At 50.2% G+C, this 19,118-nt stretch overlaps 1 protein-coding gene across 1 annotated transcript in view; it reads left to right on the top strand.

Moving 5' to 3' along the window:
* Positions 1-593: 593 nt before the first annotated feature.
* The window catches only part of Wdr72 (WD repeat domain 72), a 172,886-nt gene continuing 154,361 nt past the window's right edge, over positions 594-19,118 (top strand). Inside the window, exon 1 of the mRNA XM_023565937.2 lies at positions 594-725. The gene's annotated coding sequence lies outside the window, so the exon portion shown is untranslated. The remainder of the gene's footprint in view (positions 726-19,118) is intronic.

Genomic DNA, 19,118 nt, shown 5'->3' with positions numbered 1-19,118 from the left:
ACTTTAGACCCAGGGTCTAGTGCAGGCCCTGTGGTACTCAGGCCAGACTCTAACTTGCCACCTCCTGCCTGGGCCTCCCAAAGTGCTGGGTCATGGGTGTGCTGGGATCGCCCACCCAGGGCTGTGGTCACAGGGTGCGGTCCAAAGGAGCCTCACAGCAGGTATTTTTCGGACTCTTTGGTGCTGTCAGAGCTGGGTCCTCAGTTTAGGCTCAAGGCTGCCTTACTTAAGCCTCCAAGGATGGAGCCGGCCCTTTGACGGGGGAGAGCAGCACGCTCCACCAGCCAGGAGCCTGGCTGGGGTGGGCGGAGCCAAGGTCCGGGGTGGGGCCTCGAGCGCCGAGGGGCGGGGCCAATGTTGCCTGGGGCGGGGCCGCGGGTTCTCGGGAGCGGGGCCAGTGCCCTGGGCGGGGCCGCGGTAGTCTAGGGACTGGGGGCCACGGCCTGGGGCGGGGCCGAAGCTGCCTGGGGCGGGGCCAGGGCGTGGGGCGGGGCGGGGCGGGGCTGCGCGGCTGGGGGCGGGGCCGCGGATACCTTAGTGCGGGCCGAGCGGTGCTGGGCTTTAGGCAACTAGGTCTGCCTGTCGCAGGTAAGTCGTGGCTGGTGCTCCCACCTCTTTGGGCGAGGGTCCCCACGCCTCTCCAGGGGTCGAAGCGCGGACCCGCGTGTGCGATCGCTTGGACGCCGAGCTCAGAACAGACGGCCCGGGACGCGTGGCTCCGCGGGGTGAGCTTCTGGGCGGGGCGGGTGGTCCTTCTTGTCTCCCCAACCGGGATGGAGCCTGGGACACAGGGAGGCCCGGGTGTGCGAGAGCGAGGGGCTGGGGCCGTCGGGGCGAAGTGGTGCCTGCGTCACCCGGCCTCTCCCTCCCTCGCTCTCCCGCAACCCTTTGCCCCGGCCACTCCAGGACCTTGGTGGCCCCGTGTTTTCTGTGAAGGATGCGGGGTACTGGCCATCCCTTCCGGAAAGACTTCAGGTCACTGTCGTCCCTCCGATGGCACCAGCCGCCCAGCCCCGCGTGCCCAGGGTCCCACGCCGATCGCTGCAGGGCTAGAGAGGTTAGGAAGCAGCCTCGGGTCACCGCGGAACGGTAGCGCTGGATCCTGGGGTCTTCGGGTCGCTGCCATAGGACCTCAGTGTTCAGACAGTGCACTCTTCCTGCTACGAGGTGTGATGCTGGCAGCACCAGTGCCGGGTCTGACCCGAGTCCTACCCAGCAGCTCAGCCCTCTGCACAGAGCGCCTTCCTGGCAGACGTGTGGTCACAGAGGCGCTGCTAACATTGCCAGACCCAGCCCTTCTCCAGGTGGATCCGAGGCTAGGAATTGGGGGCATGGGGACCTCGTATCAGGGTTCCTAGCTGTGGACTGGGTTCTGGCCCTAGAACACCTCTGAGGTCCTGCCAAGCCCATGGATTAGCTTCGGGGGTCCCAGGGAGCCCCTTAATTGTCCTGTGACATCTTCAAAATCAAAGAACTGGCTTTCTTAAAGGGACCTGGAGCCCCTTGGAACCTTTAAAACTCAGATCCTGCTCTCTAGGGTAGGAATCGTTGCTTTAGGGGAGACTGGATTCCAGCGCTCACTCTCAGCTCCCGGGTTGCACAGCCAGACACACCCAGCCCCACCCGGGCCTCTGGGCAGAGCTGGACCGTCCGGCTCTGTCTGGCGTGGTGCAAGGCGCTCCCTCCCTGGGCTTAGCTCTGGAGAGACGCCTTGAGGACGGTATGAACGGTGCAAGCCGTGTGTCTGCAACTAATCCTCAGTGAAACGCACTACTGCGGTCACAGCGCAGCTTCCCTGTGCTTTTTCTTTCCACAAGGTGAGATTCAGTCCACACACAGGTGCTTCCAGGAGAGCAGGTGTAGATGTGGGCGCCGTGGTCCGCGGATCCCTGGCCCCCCTTGGCTCCCTGTGTTGCAATGGCTGGGGCAGCCAGGAAGGCAGGAAGGCTTCCCAAGTGGTCAGCAGGGTGTCCCGCCTGACGTGTGGGCTCCATTTCTGGGTGCCGGTGACCTGTGCTGCTGGCCTGTGCCTGCACAGGAGGGTGTGGGCAGGTCCACTGTAAGCAGGGCTCAGTCCAGGTCACAGGGCGGAGCAGGCTAAACATCAACCCGGGAGTTCCAGCGCACACCGGTCTGGAGGGTCCCCAGTGGAAGGCACTGACCTGGAGCACATGCTGAGAGCGCACTGAGGTGGGGAGAGGAAAACACCCTGTGCCCACTCTGCCCAGCCCTGGCCGTGACAGGACATTGGTGACCACCCCCTAACCTCTGAGCTGTGGTGTGCTCAAGCAGAACTTGTGATCTCACCATCGATGCACGTTATTTGGAGCTGACTACATCTTCAAGGGCACTGGCAGTGCAGTGCAGGGAAAGACTTGGTTACCTATAAAACCCTCTCTGCTGGGCGCAGCGGGCACATGGCCAAGGCAAAGCCCTCACCTGGCTCCTTTTCTGGAGTAGACAGGTGATGCTCACCTGGACTCAAGTGGAGAAGGGCTTTATGACTTCTACTCAGGCACCAGGAAGCAGACCAAGAGGTCTGAGCCATCCTCTTGGTTGAGCTTGAAGTTAAGAGTGCGTGGATTTCTGCCTGGCCCTACTCGGGAAAACCCCACATTCCTACATTTGCAGGATAGGGTCTCAGCCTTTCTTTCCAGCTGCCTGGATGTGTGAAAGAGATATTAAAAATTTGTTCATTATTTTGGGACACCAGAATGTAAACTGAAAACTTTGGGAAAAACTTGTTCCTTTGTATTATTATTTTTCAAACCCCCCTTTTAAATTTGGGTGAATTTGCCTAGAAATTCTAACTTGATCATGCATGTGTTACCAGGCTTGCAGACTCTGTACAAATGTGCTGAACCGTTGAGTACCTGGAGTTTCCTGTTGTAAGTTTTGTTCCCTCACGTGGATTTCCAAGAAAGGACGCTTTTGCAGTAACCCCTACAGGGCAAGGGACATTGCCACCTGGCACTCAGGCACCAGCAGTCAGCAAAAGAACTCAGTTCAGGAATTGGGCACCGTTGCGGAGAGGCCAGGCCAGGCTGCTGGTTATGAGGCCCTGGTCAGGCTGGGCACTACCATTCACTCTGGCCTTGAATGCCTGGCTCATGAAGAACTTTGGGGTAGTTGTTCTTTCTTTGGTCACTCATACCTTCTTTACCTCAGAAATTTTTCTCTAATCAACTGACTTAAGTACTTCATCAATCATTCTGTGCAGGAAGCATGCAGAAGGGAGATTGAGGTTCCTTAGTCATTAGTGTGAGTGTCTTTGAGGATCCAGTGTGGACTCCTCTGGGGATCCATCCTTTCTGGGTTCTGATTCCTGCAGCTAGTGTAAAACCCAGGTGTCTGGATTTCAATAGCCTCTGCAGTGACACTAAGGTGTCACTCCCATGCATAGAGGCTGAGGAATGTGTTGTGTCGTGTGTCCGCTCTGTCCAAGCTTATCTACCACTAGCTGGTCAAGTTTCTGAACAAAACCAAACCTGAGTCACTCCTTTCTTTAACTGACCTTTCCACTGTTGCTATTTTTCTTTGATACATAAAATAGAGACTTGGACTAGATTTATATAAATGCCCATGCTGTGCCTTGATTTGATACTTTTCTGTGTGTGTGAGTGTGTGTGTGTGTGTGATACAAATCTGGGTTGTTCTAAGTGTTCTATCAGCGTGGGTTCAGGTGACACTTTGAAATGACAATCTGTTGAGTTCTGTGAAATCCTTCAACTCTGGGATATCGGAGCAGCCACTTGTTAAAATTATCACTTTCATGTGTTAAGAAGCACTATGGCTAGATGAATTCGGGATGAGGAAGATGAGAGGGTTTCACTGATGGGGCCATGAGGAAAGCTTCCCTGTCCTTTCTACCTTCGCACTAACCTGGGAGTGAGCTGCCAGCAGGACTATTCAGTCCTCCTCTGATGCTGACCCCTCGGGCAACCCCCTACATCTTCCCAGGCAGGAAGCCCTCCCCCTGCCCAGGGGACCCTCATCCCTTCCCCAAGGGACATCCGGTTCCATGCTTGGCCGTCAGCCTCTGGGGGCAAGGGTTGGGGCCTTCGTGGGTCTCAGGCAGAACAGAGTTGGGCTCTTCAGGAACCCATGCAGGCAAATTGACCCCTTTCCTGGTGACTTTTGACAGAATTCCTGCACTGTGTCACCTTCTGTTTCTCTGTTCGTAATGTGAAAAACTTTAAAAATGTCTGCTTTGGGAAACACGATGGGATTGGTTCCAATACTTTTTTCAAAATGTAAGATCGGAAGGAGTTTTAACAGCATTGTCATTCTCGTACTTGTTAAGGGAAAGAGTGACCTGGTTCTGGGTGGTGTCCCCAGCCCAGAGGGCACGGAGACTCAGGTCATTCCTCTTCCTCCAGGGGTACCTGAGGGGAGTGTGTGGCACATTGCTTGTGCATTTTGATTTCCTATTTATCGAACAGAGATATTGATCCAAGAGCGCCACCTTCCCTTCCCTGGGAGATCACGGTGATGGTCCAGGCACACACTTCTCTTGAATAGTTAATGTCTGTCGCTTGGAGGAGAAAATTATTTTTCACCTTCTGCGCTGATGTGTAGAGAACATGTGTTCTGAGTAGCTGCTCTTTCGCTGCCTCTTTTTCCAGTTGAGGTGCAACATAAACTATTTTAATTAATATTGTGTCACCAAAAGGGATTGAAATAGCCAATTGAATTCTGCCAAGATAGAGTCTTTTGATGAAAACATATCTTTATTGATTGTGGATGAAGAAAATCATTCTTAAAATGAAATCCAGAGAAAAATCATATCCCTCAGAGAAAATTTCTGAGTGGCAGGCCAAGATTAACATCCTAAAATTGAATTTGTGCCGCTGCCTTTGATGTAATCAGCAGCTGGGAGATGGAAGTGGCCGGGCTGCCTCCCTCTGACTGTGGAGAGCTGTGGTCTGGAATGAAATCGGTGTTTCTGGTGTCCCTGCTGGTGTCCCTGCTCCAGAAGAGCCAGTGAGGTATCTTCAGCCCAGGAGCTCCTTGCTGGTTAGAGGCTCTGGGTCAAAGGCAGCTGTCGGGCTCCCCTCCCATGCTCATTAGCCATGGCAGGTGGGTATTTCTGCACCCCATACAGTGATCCTTGTGTCCTGGATGGTGACTTCTCTGGTCCATAGGAACCCAGCAGGAACAAGAGGGACAAGTTGCCTGGGTCTGTGCTCCAGATAGCCCACAAAGTGCCAGTTGTCTTTGATTTCTGCTGGCTTCTTGGTCCTATCTAGCCGTCTCCTGAACCCTCAGCCATCTCCTAGGATACGTAGGGCATTAAAATCAGCTCCAAGTGAAGCGTCTGGTTCCATGACACCCGGTTAAGGTGGGCTTTGGAAACACTGCGGCCCAGGCCTGGCCTGCACAGTCCATGGGTAATGAGCAAGGTTTGCAGACTGAGTAGAGGAGATCCATGTGTAAATTTGCCCTACCACTCAGGAGCAATTGGCACCTGGCCACAGCTGTGGTCAGACCTTTCTGTTGGTTTGGCTTGTTTGGCCTCCTCTGAAGCAATGGGCATCTGCCTGTGCAAGAACTGTAAGCAGCCCAGGGGCCCTGGAGGAGGGGTGGCCTTGAGGTCAGACACATGCAGGGGTGTGAGGGACCCTGTGGAGGCTGGGGTTCACCAAGCCACTTTTTCCTAATAATTCCGGAGAACACTGGTGTTAGCATACAGCAGTGCATGGTCCCGGCCTGAGGCTGGGAGAGGCAGAGGAGATGGGGAAGGTGGAAGGGAGGCACAGGTGAGACCCTAACAGTGTGGAGAGAGCCAGAGGACTACGGAGCCACAGGGGACCCACATCCTGAGTCTGGGGCCCCATTCCACCCATGACAGAAGACACAGGAGGCTGATGTCTGTGGAGCCAATTCTTTCTTTTCTTTTTTGTACTGGGTGGGGATCAAACTCATGACTTCACACTTGCCAGGCAGGTGCTTACACCACTGAGCTAAATCCCCGGCCCTGTGGAGTCAATTTCTGAAATACAAGGTATTTGTGTTTGCCGACAAGATGCCTCTGAAGGCTTCTCTTCTTCCCCTTACTTCCTGGACATGGTCACTCTAAACCAAATGACACAGTGAAGACCTATGAGTGACAGGCCCCGGTTTACGGAACAGCACTGACCAGCAGGTTTGTGTGTGGAGAGTCCTCTCGTTAATCTCCCAGCGCGTGCTGAGTGTTCCCTGTCCAGTGGTTTCCGTGCATCATCTAATGTAGCTGTCACATCAGGCCCATACACAGAGTCATCACAAGGGTGTGGGGCCAACACTGGGGAAACCCAGCTTTCCGGGGTGTCTAAGGTGGAGCTGGCATTTCAGCCATCGATGGATGACCCTATAGGACCCCAGGCACCTGTTGTCTCTACTCTGGCTCCCACTCATGGTGGAGCTGAGTGAGGCTTGATGGAACTGGATCCCAGTCCCAGGAGTGTGCTGGACTTGGCATTTGGGTGTGGATGTAATGGCCCTGGGCACTGCCTCCTTCCCATGCTGGATTCTAGCTGCTGGGACATTGTAACATGGCAGAGTGTCACAGTGTGGGTGATGGGGTGTCTGTCTCCTGGGAACAGGGCTCTTAGGCTCTTGACACCTGTGGCTCTGGTTACAGATATCACCATGGTGCTATGTGGTCCTTGGGTGGTGTGTAATCTCCAGGATGTAGGAGATCTCGGTGAATAGTTTTAAACTAAACATGTACAAAGAAAGGAAAGGGCTGGAGAGAGGAAAGATCAGTTGAAGACAGGAAATAAAGACCAGCTGAGGTGACAGAGGAGGACTCTGGGATGAAGGTACCAATGTTACTGTGGATTAGTGGGGATGTCTCAGGAACAGTGGGTGGGAAGGGAAAGGCACGGGGTGTTAACGTGAGAAGGGGAGCACATCCCGGGGTGGGTATGCTTGGTGGCTGAGCGAGGGCGCTGGCTCTGCTGGGTTTGGAGAGGATTTGACCGTGGCACCGAGGGCAGTCCAGTCCCCAGGGCCTTCGGGTGTGTGCGGCTGGCATTTGTGCCCCAAAGAAAGGCTGCACTTCGATGTTCATATTAATGTGCAGCTTGGGAAGTTTGATTAGCGCTCCCAACTACACGAGTATCTGTGATTCCAAAGAAATCCTCCTATAACTCTGTTTTCGATAACTTCACAGAGGGGCGTTTATTGCACTCACAGGCCTGGAGGTGGGGGCACGGTGCCAGCCAGGTGTGGGTGAGAGGATAGCTCTATGCTTGCTAGGCTTTATTAAGAAGGGACTGGAACAGTGGGAGTCTCTGGGAGCCACAGGGAAGGAGAGACGCCCACTGTGCTGCCACCCACTGCCGCCCACTCTGTGACTCGGGGCAGCAGCGGGGCTTACAGAGTGCATACACACACACTCACACACATAATCATACACATGCACACACATGCACAGTGGCTGCTGCGCCAGCTGCCACAGGGATGCGGTGCGAAGATGGAGCTCGGGACCCTGGAGGGTGCACTCGGAGGCCAGGACTGTGCTCCTGTCTGGCCTGGCACCTCATCCTGTGATTCTTGTCTGTGCTTGCTTGGTTTCATTAAGAAGGGACTGGAATAGTGGGGATTTTCATTCAAGTTAAATGCTTTTAGATCTAAAAAAAAATCAGTATTTTCACTAAATATTTGCAGTTAAATGTAGCATAAACTAAAGCAAAGAAATCCACACAAGCCTTAAAGCCCAAAACTACAAAGTTATAAACAAGGGGACCGAGGCTCCATGCTATGGTCCCCTGCCTGTCAATCATAGCAAAGGTGCCCTTCAAAAAGAGGGGCTACTCCTTCTGTTTCTGTTCTTATCTAGTGCACACCCGACATCCCTGCACTCTGGGAGGCTGAAGCAGGAGGGATACAGATATGAGCCTTGCTTGGGGAACTTAGCAAGCCAGTGACACTCTGTCTCAAAATAGAACATTAAAAATAACAAATTAGGAGTGTGCCTATGGTGTGTCGCTCCAGTGACTGTGAACAGAACACCGTGCTCTATGTCCCTACATCCTGCTTCAGAGCAGAGGAGTGACATAGGAGCCATGAGTCCCAGCAGTCTCTTACCTGTGGGCTGGGAGAGCCGCCGCAGGGGAACCCATCTCCTGCTTTGATCTCTCGTCTGCCTGGTTTTATGCACATTACAGGGCTGTGTGTTTGGAGTTCAGAGATTAATTCATATGTCAATTTAGTCCTTTCCTTGCCCTCTAGTGTGGGGTTAGGTGGAGTGCCTGGGGTTAGCACTGGCTCTGCCTCCCCAAGTGTCCCTGCCTAGTAAGCATCCTAGAATTTCCTAAGTAGCAGTGAACAAGCAGTATGAGTATCTTTGAAGAACTGGGCTTTGGTGTCGGTTAGGGTTAATGCTGACACGTCACACTCCAGGGAGACCCGGCAGGGGTCATGTGTCGTTCAGATATGTCCAGGCAGCTGGGAGCATGGGCAGGGTCCGTGATCCATCACCCTGAGGAGTGCTCTGTTTACAGTCTGTTGATACAGGAAGAACTTGGCTTGGGAAACCTGTGCAAGGGAGGGGTTGGCTTGGGGTGCAGGGCATCTGCTGAGATCAGGCCAGGTGGGGGACCCTTAGGTGCCCAGGAATCGCTGGGGCTGCTCCTGTCCCTGTGGCTACAGCAGCTTTTCTGACATCTCTGGTCTCTGAACCTTCTGAGAGCTGTATGACCGTCACCATGGCTGAGCCCCTGGCCTGCCCTCTGCCCTGTCTCTCTCTGATCATGTCATGTCATGTTGTGTTTACTCAGCTCCAACTTACACACAATGAACTGCACCCCGGGACAGGGAACCAATCCCCAAGTTTAAACCCACAGCATCTCTACTCTCCACCTAACCCCAGACCAGAGAAACAAAACTCCCACTGGCTGCATGGTGACCAAGCCCTCTTTTTTGAAGAAAAGAACCCTTCAGCCACTGAGTTTTGTCCCTCTGGGTAACCACAGGTTTTGCAGAAAGTGCAGGACACCTGACATCATTCACTCATGGAGCCCCTGGGACCTGAGGTTCATAGGGCTCAGATCTGTGTCCCCTGCGGGCCCCCTCCCCTCCCCCCTGCCGCCTGCTGCTGGTGCTGACTGCTTTCACTTCCTCACAGGGGTTTGTTTGGCCTGGCGGCTGTTGTGGTATTCCAGCCTGAGTCACCACACCTTTGTGGGCTTTGGTTGCTGTTCTAGGTCAGGGCTCTGGGTTTGTGTGTGGGGCTGGCAGGCACAGGCTGTTGTCAGGGTGTGTCCTGGGCAGAGCTGGAAGGACCGGCCAGAGCTCCATGTCTGTGACATCAGGAAGCCACACTGGCCCTCAGACTCATTATCCCCAGCCATGGGTGTCAGGAGGGTGGGAGAGGACTGGGGAGACAGGTGCTGTGCTAGTGGGGAAGGAAGCCATGGGGGGCCTCCACCCAGCCGTTCAGGGTCCTAGTAGGAGGCTGGATGGATGTGGTGTTTTAGTGTCCTTTTGCTGGGCTTCTTTCTTTTTTGAAGAACAACCAGGATAACAAAAGAATTTTCCTTTCAGATCCGAAGGACCATTGCTGGGGCACACGGGTGTGTCACAGGTGCAGGCATGCAGCAGTGTGGCCTGAGCCACTCTTGTCTTGGGTGACCTTGACCAGTGGTCTAATTGCCTGGGCCCTCCTTTCCTGTCTCTGGGAGGAAGAGGTGATTGTGATCCTGGAGGATCCTTTTGTCTTTTAGCTTCCAGGTACCAGAGGCCCCAGGGTACCTACAGGACCCAGTTCTATAAGAACTTTCAAAAATGAAGGCATGGTACAAGCATGTTCCATGCAAGCCAGAACACTGAGTGTCTTACTGGGAGTGCATTCCCAGTGTTGCACAAGGCATACTTGTTTGAAAAATTACTTGCACTTTATATTCCAGCAGATACCAGTGTATTGGAACTTAATCTGGCAACCCTAATTAGTCCTGAATGACACATGACCTTTGCCAGGTCTCCCTGGAGTGTGACAGTGTCAGAATTAACCCTAACAACTCCGAAGCCCAGTTCTTCAAAGATACTCATACTGCATGTGGACTGCTACTTAGTCAGCATTGAGTTTAGAAGCTGCACACTGGGGTGGACAATGTTCCAGCACAGCTGACAGCATTTCTGAGAAGAGAACTTGCAGTGAAGTCTGCTGAGGAAAGGAGGGGGGGCCTGCAGAGGGAGGGAGAGGGCCCTGCCCATCCACATTGAGGTTCCCATCCGAAGCCCTCTTGCTCAGAGCAGGGTTGAAGAGGGTTTCCTGCTCCGAACTCCTTATCTCAAGCTCAGCCATCCAGGTTGAAGATGAGGAGAATGAGACCCTGAGAACATCAGCTGGCTGCTTGGGCTTCTTTGAACCACTCTGCTATATTTTCTTGCCTCTTCACAAAAAAGCATTGAATTAAATAATGGGGATGCCAACATGCTGGTCACCTGCATTTCCCTCTGTGTAGGGGAGGCAGAGGGAGCAGGTGTGGCTATTGTCCCCAAGTGAGTTCTGGCTCAGCGGGATGACTCTGGTCACTACTGCCTGGTTGTGGGTTGGCAAAGTCAGAGCTGAGCTGTACCTTCCTGAGGTCTCTCCTTCCTGTTTGGGTGATTGCAGTCACTGGAACATCTAGCAAGGCTGGGGTAGGGGTGCTCATCTGTTACCCCAGTGACACAGGGGGCAGGAGGATCACACATGTGCAGAAAGCCTGGGCAAGATTCTGTTTCAAAATAAAAAAGAGAAAGGAAAAGACAAGGGGCTGGGATGTAGCTCAGTGTGAGCAGAGGCCCTCAACTCGGTCCCCAGCACCAACGAAGCAAGCAGAAACCGAGGAGCCTAGGTCTGAAAGGCATCAGGAGGCCCAGGCAGCAGCAGGCAGATTGTCACATATCTCTCGGACTGATGAGCCCAGCAGCCTCCCAAAGGAGTGGGCCATGCTTACATAAAGGACACAAGTGGTGTGATTTTAGGGCTCCAGGAGGATCAAAACAGTCTAATCAAACTCAAGATACTCTGGGGGCTGAGACAAAGAACTCTGGGCACCTGTATTAATTTGGTTTTCAATCAAAGGAAGAGCCTTGAGTGGAAAGCATCGGAAACTGAGCTTGGGAGTGGGTTCAAGGACTTGTCCAGTAATAAATTATGTTAATTTAGGAGAACTGTTTTACCTCTAGGTGACTTTCACCAGAGGAGTGTGTATCTGCAGCTGCAGTCTCTATCTAGTTAATTGGGGTGGGAGCCAGGTGTCCTCAGCTGTGGCCTGGTCTTGTCCTATGAGGCCTCACTCGGGACCAGTGACTCACAGAGGTTCACCTCCTGGGAATCTGCTGCCCTTCTCCAGACAAAGGGCCTAGGCCTGGACAGACTCACAAGTATACACAGAAGCCAATCAGTTAATTTTCAGTCCTGCTTAGGAGCCGCTCTGTAGTGATCTCTACCAGTTCATTTCCGCTCAGACCTTTGTTATCCAGACACTGCTGTTCCAGCTGGAGGCCAACGCCCCAGATGCAAGTCTGGTTCCCCAGGGTGGTGCTGTGACCCCTGTGCTGCAGACATCTGTGTCCCTGTCCAGGTCCGTTCATCTAGGGCTCCCACCTCTCCTCCCTCACAGCCTCAGTGTGGGGAAGTACCCAGGCACTGGCCCAGCAGGAAGCCCTGCATCCTAGTGAGCTCCTGAGGGAGGGGATGTGGCCCTGCCACCCTGGGCCGTCCTGAGCATGCCATGGGACAGTGGGTGTTGGTGGAACTGTCCCCTCAGCTAGGAAGGGGACATCAGAATGACTGCACTGGCCATGACTTTCCTAGATGTGGAGATATCACAGATCCTATAGCCATGCCCAAGCCATGTCCTGAAAGGGCCGTAGAGAGCTTGGGAAGTGGGGTGCTTCCCTTTGGGTAATTGTAAAAGTCAGGAAGCCAAGCATCATATGTATATGGGATCAGCCTTCTTTATATGTACCTACATTTAATTAACTTGTAGTTAAACACATAATGTTAAAAACAACTAAATTTAATATGCTTTTATTTCATAGCTGCATGTAAATTACTTTTGCAATTATGTCATTAAATGATGTCAAAACCGGCCTCAGAATAACACCTTTAAATTAGTAGATTAAAATAGTTTTTTCCTTGTAAATTTTTCATTATATCATTGAGTAATGACAAAATCCCACACTCACCCACACACTCACACACCTACACATACTGAGAGTGAGCACACTGCAGGGAAGGAAGCTCACTGCAATGCCGGCTGCTGTCTCTGCCTCAGCACCCCTCCCTGGGTCCCTGTAGCACATCTTCACACCTGGCCCTGCTCTGTGGTGTGGATGCCTCCTTAGAGAACCGTGGGATCACACACAGGGCCATCCTAGAACCTGAGGGCACCCCCCGAGGGCCTGTGCCACCTGCCCTCTGTGGAAGCCCTCTCACCTGCTCACCCCAGGCCCACCATGGTGTCTGACTCTGCAGACCAGAATTTGTAGATGTTACTTGTCATGTAAAGCACAGGGGTGTGTGTGTGTGCCCAGGTGATAAAACACTGGTGCTACTGCTTACAGAAGTTACGATATTTGAATCACAATCTCCACTGATGGATTAGTCCTGTGAAATTACGGTCAGTAACTTTATCCCTTTCAGAAGCTGAGCTGTTTTTTAATGTCTTTTTTGGGTCCAACAGAAGTATTGTTTTAACATGCATCTAAAAAGGCCAGATTTGGAAACCACAGAGGGGTGAATGCCGATCCTTATTTCAGACACTTCCAAACTGCACCAGGACACTGGAATGTGAGGTAGAATAATTATAAACTGAGGGTTATAGAACTGAACTTCGTAATCCCTCTGTGTCTAGACACATAATTATTTGAGGCAGAGCGTGTGTCCTTCTGACAGAGGCCTCACAGCGCCGTATCAGTTACCAGGTCCACCGTCGTCTTTTTCTCTTTGGATTTATTTTGGATTAGAGATTTCTGGAGAACTATCAGGGCTTTCAGATGACACGAACTCTTTCCTTCCCCTAGTGATAGCCAGCAGTGATTCCTCAGTGTGACTTTGTAAAATTTGACTGCAAAATACATATAAGAAGCTAAGATGTGTGAGTCCTGAGACGGGCTGCCTTCCGGCCACTCCTTATCTCACTGTGAGGCTCACTGACCTCCAAGTCTCAAAATCAGACACAGTCTGGAGTTGTCTGGAGCACTTCCTCAAGAGCAGGGGGATTAGATCAGTGCTCCCCAAGGCCGTTCTGGCTCTCAATTCCAGAATCACAGGTGTTTCCTGAGACAGGAGTAGTGGATGCAGGGTGCTGTAAGGAGGGTGTGAGGCGTGTCATCCGCCTCAGGCTTTGGTTCACTTCATTGCCTGGACTCTCATGACAAACACTGAATCAGGCCATCGGGCAGTGTTCTGGCTTCTTATCTTTCTGGTGTGTGAATAAGGATGTCAAGTGGCAAGGGCAGCCTCTGGATTCCGATTCCGGGGGTGCTTCCTGCACTGCACCATCTGGATTGCTCAGGCTGAATTCTGGTTTCCCCTGATTTCTTGTGGCTTTGCTTGGGTGTGTTTGGTTCTTTGATTTGGTTGTGTTGGGAGCCTTGTGATGGTACAGCCTTTCATCTATGAAGTGTTTCGATGTGTCTGCTTTCCTAGGCTTGGGGTTCTTTGTGTTTTGTTAGATGTGTGCCCACTTGTGAATACTCAGGTGGACAGGTGCCAGGGCACAGGAGGGACTCTGACTGCAACATGGTTTGTTCATGGGTCGCTCTGTGGGTGCCCATTCCTGCTCTGGATCCTCGGGGGAAACTAAGTCATCTCATCAGAGAGACAGAGATATGGAGGAATGAAGTTTTTTTTTGGTACTTGGTATTGAGCCCAGTGCCTTCACACCAAACTACACCTGGGCCTCTTTTACATTTTGAGACAAGGACTCACAGAATCACTGAGATGCTCCCGGTCAACTCAAATTCGAGATTGTTACAGGTGAGCTCTGCCATAGCCTGTCCCACCTGGAGTAGACAGTCCGAAGGGAGCCATGGAAGTCAGATCGTGAACAGACAGTGCTGCATGGATTTGGCTCAGAGCTCATTTCCCAGTCTGCCGGGCTGAGGACTCTGCGACCCAGGAGGCGCTGCTCCTCAGTGCAGCGCTAGTCATTGTAGATCGCAGTTCCCTGGCCAGCGCCCCCAAACCAACGCCTACTTAGGGAGAACTGGTGAACCAGTGAATCCTGGCTGGTGGGCACAGGGGCTGAGCAGACACCCCCCGCCTCCCCGGGCCCTGTAACACCTGTGGCCAGCAGCACAGCCTTCCTGGACCTGGGACAAGTCACAGTGCGAGTGGCCTGCAGGAGGTGGCTTTTGTGGATGTGTTTGGAGTTCAGTCCTGGTAGCACAGGTGATACTGCAGTGTCTTCCTTTAGTGGCTTGGCACCTCCCTACACCACTGGCCTGCTGCTGGCTGTGGCTTCTGACCCCAGAGTGAGTGTCCTTGCCAAGGGGATGTATGTCTAACTCTTTCCAAGGATTGTCACTACTGCTTTCTGGCCTATTTCATAGGCCCTGTGTGCAGCAGAGGCTGAGATGGGTCACTGTCCCTAGGGCGACCCTCAAACTGCTCCCAGGACAGTGCTGTGAGTCTTGGTGTCCTTCTGCTTGGCTGTCTCGCCAGGCCTGTGCTTGTCCGTGGACATGGCCACCTCCCAAGGTTCAGCCTTCTGCTTCCTGGCCTGGAGACCTCACATCCAGTGACTCGATAAGCTGTCACATAACATGGAAACAGGGTTTGTCCCTAGACAGGGCCTTTTCAATGAAGATTTGTGCTGAGCTGAGGCCAAGGGCTATATCCCTGCCAGGTTGTCTTTCTTCTCTTTTACACATTTGTGTCTCTATTTTATGTTAATTTGTTTTGGTAATTTATACTTTCTATAAAACTATTTCATTAATTTCCCAACTATTTGACAGAGAATTATTAATATTTTACATAAAATATTAATTTTGGTGATACCCATTCTCATTTTATTTCATATCTTTAGTTTCTTCCTTATCAAACTTGCCATAAATCTACTTGGGTTGTTTTATTTTCAAAGATTTGTAGGTTGTTTTTATTTTTATTTATTTTGGCTTTTTGAGACAGAGTCTTGCTAAGCTGCCTTAGCTGGACTTGAACTCAAGATCCTTCTGGCTCAGCCTTCAAGTGCTGAGTTTACAGGAACGTACTGCCTTGCCAAGCCTTAAAAAAAAAAAAAAAAAAAAAAAATATATATATATATATATATATATATATATATATATATATATGGTATTATCTGCATTTTCTGCCTGCTTTTATTTTTGTCAAAATATTTTAATTTTGATGTTTAACATAAATCTTTAATCATTGTCCTTCTTAATGAACGCACATAAGCCTATAACTTCCCATGTAATACAACATCTAAGTCTGGTAAGTTTTACTGGACAGTATTTTCACTGTTATTTGAGTCTTAATAGTATGTAAATTTTACTATGTTCTCTTGCTGGTTCAAGAGTCATTTAGCATATATATATATATATATATATATACATATATATATATATATATTAGTTTCCAAATATTCCAAATTTTTGTGGCATATGGTGTTAAGGGATTGCTTGGAGAAGTAAGTTCATATTTTCATTCATTTTGTTCCAGAAGTATTCCCTATATGATACTAATTCTTCAGAACTTTTTGAGATCTATATCATTTTATGCATGATTGAATATGTTTTTAAAAACTACCTGGATGAGGGGTCTATTTATATCTATGATATTATACATGAAAATTGTGTGGGTCAACTATTTTATAATTTTAAATTTTTCATCTGTTCCACTCATTACTTCAAGATATGTAAAATCTCTCTAATAGTTTATCAGCTTTCTTTTCATCCTTGAGCTTCTGCTAATGAGAGCCTGGAGGCCCCTGCTCTTTTCTGGTGAGTCACTGGCTTATGTACTATAGTACCAGGGATTGAATTCAGACCCATCACACTGACCACATCTCCAGCCCATTTTATTTTGAGACCCAGTCTCACTAAATCACTAAGTTTTCCAGGTTAGGCTTGAACCTGAGTGCTGGAATCAGAGCTCTGCACCTTCACACATGGCTTGAACAATGTATTTAACCACCAAATATGGTGGCCATTTATTACTAATAGTGATTTTTTTAACTTTAAACTCCATTTTTCTAATACATTAGTTTTCTTTTCCTACTGTTTACCTATTTCCTTGTTCCCTTCTTTTGTTTTCAAACTTTGTGTGTTAATGTTAGGAACCTTGGATAAATGGGATGAGAAGCTCTTCTAAAATTTTTTTACCTAGTAAGTCTGGATCACTATTACTTGTAAGTTCTGATATGTTCAGGTGTGAATTTCCTACTTAACTTTATTACTTTCTATATCCCATGTTTCTTTTACCTTTTTAGCTTCCTTTATGTACATTTTATTTTTTTTAAATGCCCTCCTGCTTTGGAAGGTGCACATTTTTGTTGTCCTATCACAAAAAACTTTCCTTAAGAAGCTGTGACAAGTGTCCTTGCCCCCTTCTGCGCACACCAGCTGCTACACTGATTTTTGTGAATGTCTAAAATGTACCTTTCTCGTCAGCCCCAGTCTTCTGGATAATCACTGTGATACAGCTGCTTTCCAGGCAGCATCCACTTAGACCTACTAGTGTTTACTGATCGCTTTACTGACACTCGTTTCTGCATTTGTATTCCACTTTACTCCACAAAAGCAAAACAGAGCAAAGCAAAACCTATTTTTCTGAAAGTGCATCCTTTTATAATTCACTTAGCCTAGTCTTTAAATATTGTTCTCTGACAGGCTTTTTTCTTGGGAGGTGGGGTGTCTTTCTACTGCCTTTGTAAAACCCTGGAGTGATATTTATCCTTCAACATTTCCAAGTCACATCCCAGTCGCCAGTGGCCCTCACTTTGCTGTGGAGAAACCTTCCTCTAACAGCTTGCTGTCTTTTTCAGGTCATTTCCTTACTTTTCCCACTTTGTCTTTAGGTAGCTGACCTTCCCCTAACATGCGTTTTAGCACCCACTTATTTCCATTTAAATCTTCTTTGAAGCTTATTTGCATTCTGGAGTCTAAATTTTCATATTTTGACATATCTTTGGCAGTTTTCTGCTATACTTTTATTTTCTTTTCCTTTCCTTTCCTTTCCTTCCCTTCCCTTTCCCTTCCCTTTCCCTTCCCCTTCCTTTCCCCTTCCCTTCCCCTTTCCTTTCCTTTCCTCAACCCTTTCCTTTCCTTTCCTCAACCCTTTCCTTTCCTTTCTTTTCCTTTCCTCAACCCCAAGCTCCGGACCGGCAGCGCATGCAGTACGTGGCGTAGACCTCACACAGACCATTGGGGCGAAGCCACCCTGCTGTCCCCTTCTCGGCTGAGCATGCTCCCGGGCATCTCCGGAGCGCAGGGCCTCTCAGCAGCGAAGGTGGCCCAGTTTGCCTGCGCTCCATCCTGAGCCCTGAAGGCCGGCCCCAATGCCTGGCCATGAGTGGCCCTAGTGGCCTGGAGACAGACCCTCAGTCCCGAGGGCCGACCTCAGTTCGGCTGAGCATCCTCCTGCAGCCTGTCGGGACTAGCTGGGCCTCGTGCCCTGGGAGGGTGAGCACGTGATGCCGGCCCTGGAGGCGTGGCAGTCGCGTCCTGATGACGCCATGATGACGTCATGATAGGTCCTAGCTCACACTGCCAGGTCTTCACCAGGGTTGCGTGCTGTGCTTTGCTCAGCTTCGTCCTGGTTTCCTCATGGACTTCATCTTTGTGGTTTCCTGTTCAGCCCTATCCTCTGTTGTCACGTCGTGGCGTTCGATGCCAGGCGCCCCGGGAGCCCTCACACCTAGGTCCTGTTACCCTGCTGCGTGCCCTCCTGGTCGCTCCGGCCCAAGCCGCCCCGGGGGTGCTGTGCCCGCCCCGGCTCCTCCGTGTTAGTCCTGCCAGGCCTGGGTGAATCCGTCCTGCCTGACGTTGGTGTGCCTGGCCAGAAGGTGCCTCCGCCACTGCAGTTGTTATTACTGGGTTAATACGGATGCTGTCCTTTCACAGTGAGTTCTTAAGCTTTGCCTTGTGGGTCTGTTTACCATTGGAATAAAAATCCCATCCATTCTTGGTTGTTGGATTGTCTTCTAGAATCTTTAAAAAAAACAAACAGAATCAACTTTATTGAAGGATAAGTGACTTACAGAGTACTTGCATATATATATATATATGAATTTGTTAACATTGGGTACATTTTGCAATACATATATACTGTGAACCTGTCATTGCAGTTAAAATAGTGATTTCCACCCACACAACTTCCTCTTTCCCCTCAAAAACGCACTCAGTCCTGTCCCTAGGCAACCATTTACCTGGTTTGTTATTCTAGACTAATTTGAATTTTCAGGAATTTTGTACACAGAGAACCACTCAGTATTACTCTTTTTATCTTCTTTTTGTTTTAATGTAATTATTTCTGTGCTTATGTTGTGTGAGTCAATAGGTCCTTCATTTCTGTTGTGGAATAGCGTCCCTTTGCATTGATATGCCAAACTGTGCTTACCCATGCACCTGTTAATTGATATGTGGGTTGTTTTCAGTTTTTGACTATTATAAATGAAGTTGCATGTGTGACTGTCTTTGTATGGTTCCCGTATAGAACACTGGCAGGACCAGCTTGGCACCTGCTCAGTGTAGTACTGGACCCTAAAAGTGACAGCGTATCCCTCCCATACTGACTCCTGTGTTCTTTTGAGCCCAATTTGAACTTCCTGCTTTTTGCACACGCTGGTGCTACCATTCTCACAATCAGCTATCAACAAGTCATTCTGCCTGCCCTTTCAGACTCCACCCCCTGTCAAATCAAATAAAAGCCCCCAGCTTGCTCAGAAGGATCTTGTACTCTTCTGCAGCCCTCCATGCCCGCAATAAAGGCCATTTTCTTTTTTTCCTCTTTCTACTCTTGCTTCTTTACCATACAAAGGAAAAAACCTAACAGCATGCACATGTCGGGAGGCATAGGACTGGACTGACTGGGTCACCTGGTAAATGCACCTCAGGTGTTGTAAGAAACCCAGGCTCCCTTCCACTGTGCAGTCCCACCATCAGCACACAAGAGTCCTTTATTCCCTATATTT

Source organism: Cavia porcellus, unplaced genomic scaffold (genome assembly GCF_034190915.1).
Source record: "Cavia porcellus strain 051 isolate PalLab524CR breed Dunkin Hartley unplaced genomic scaffold, mCavPor4.1 scaffold_1, whole genome shotgun sequence".
NCBI classification, from domain to species: Eukaryota; Metazoa; Chordata; class Mammalia; order Rodentia; family Caviidae; genus Cavia; species Cavia porcellus.
The sequence above is the reverse complement of the archived record's forward strand: the minus strand, read 5'-3'. Positions and strand labels throughout refer to the sequence as shown.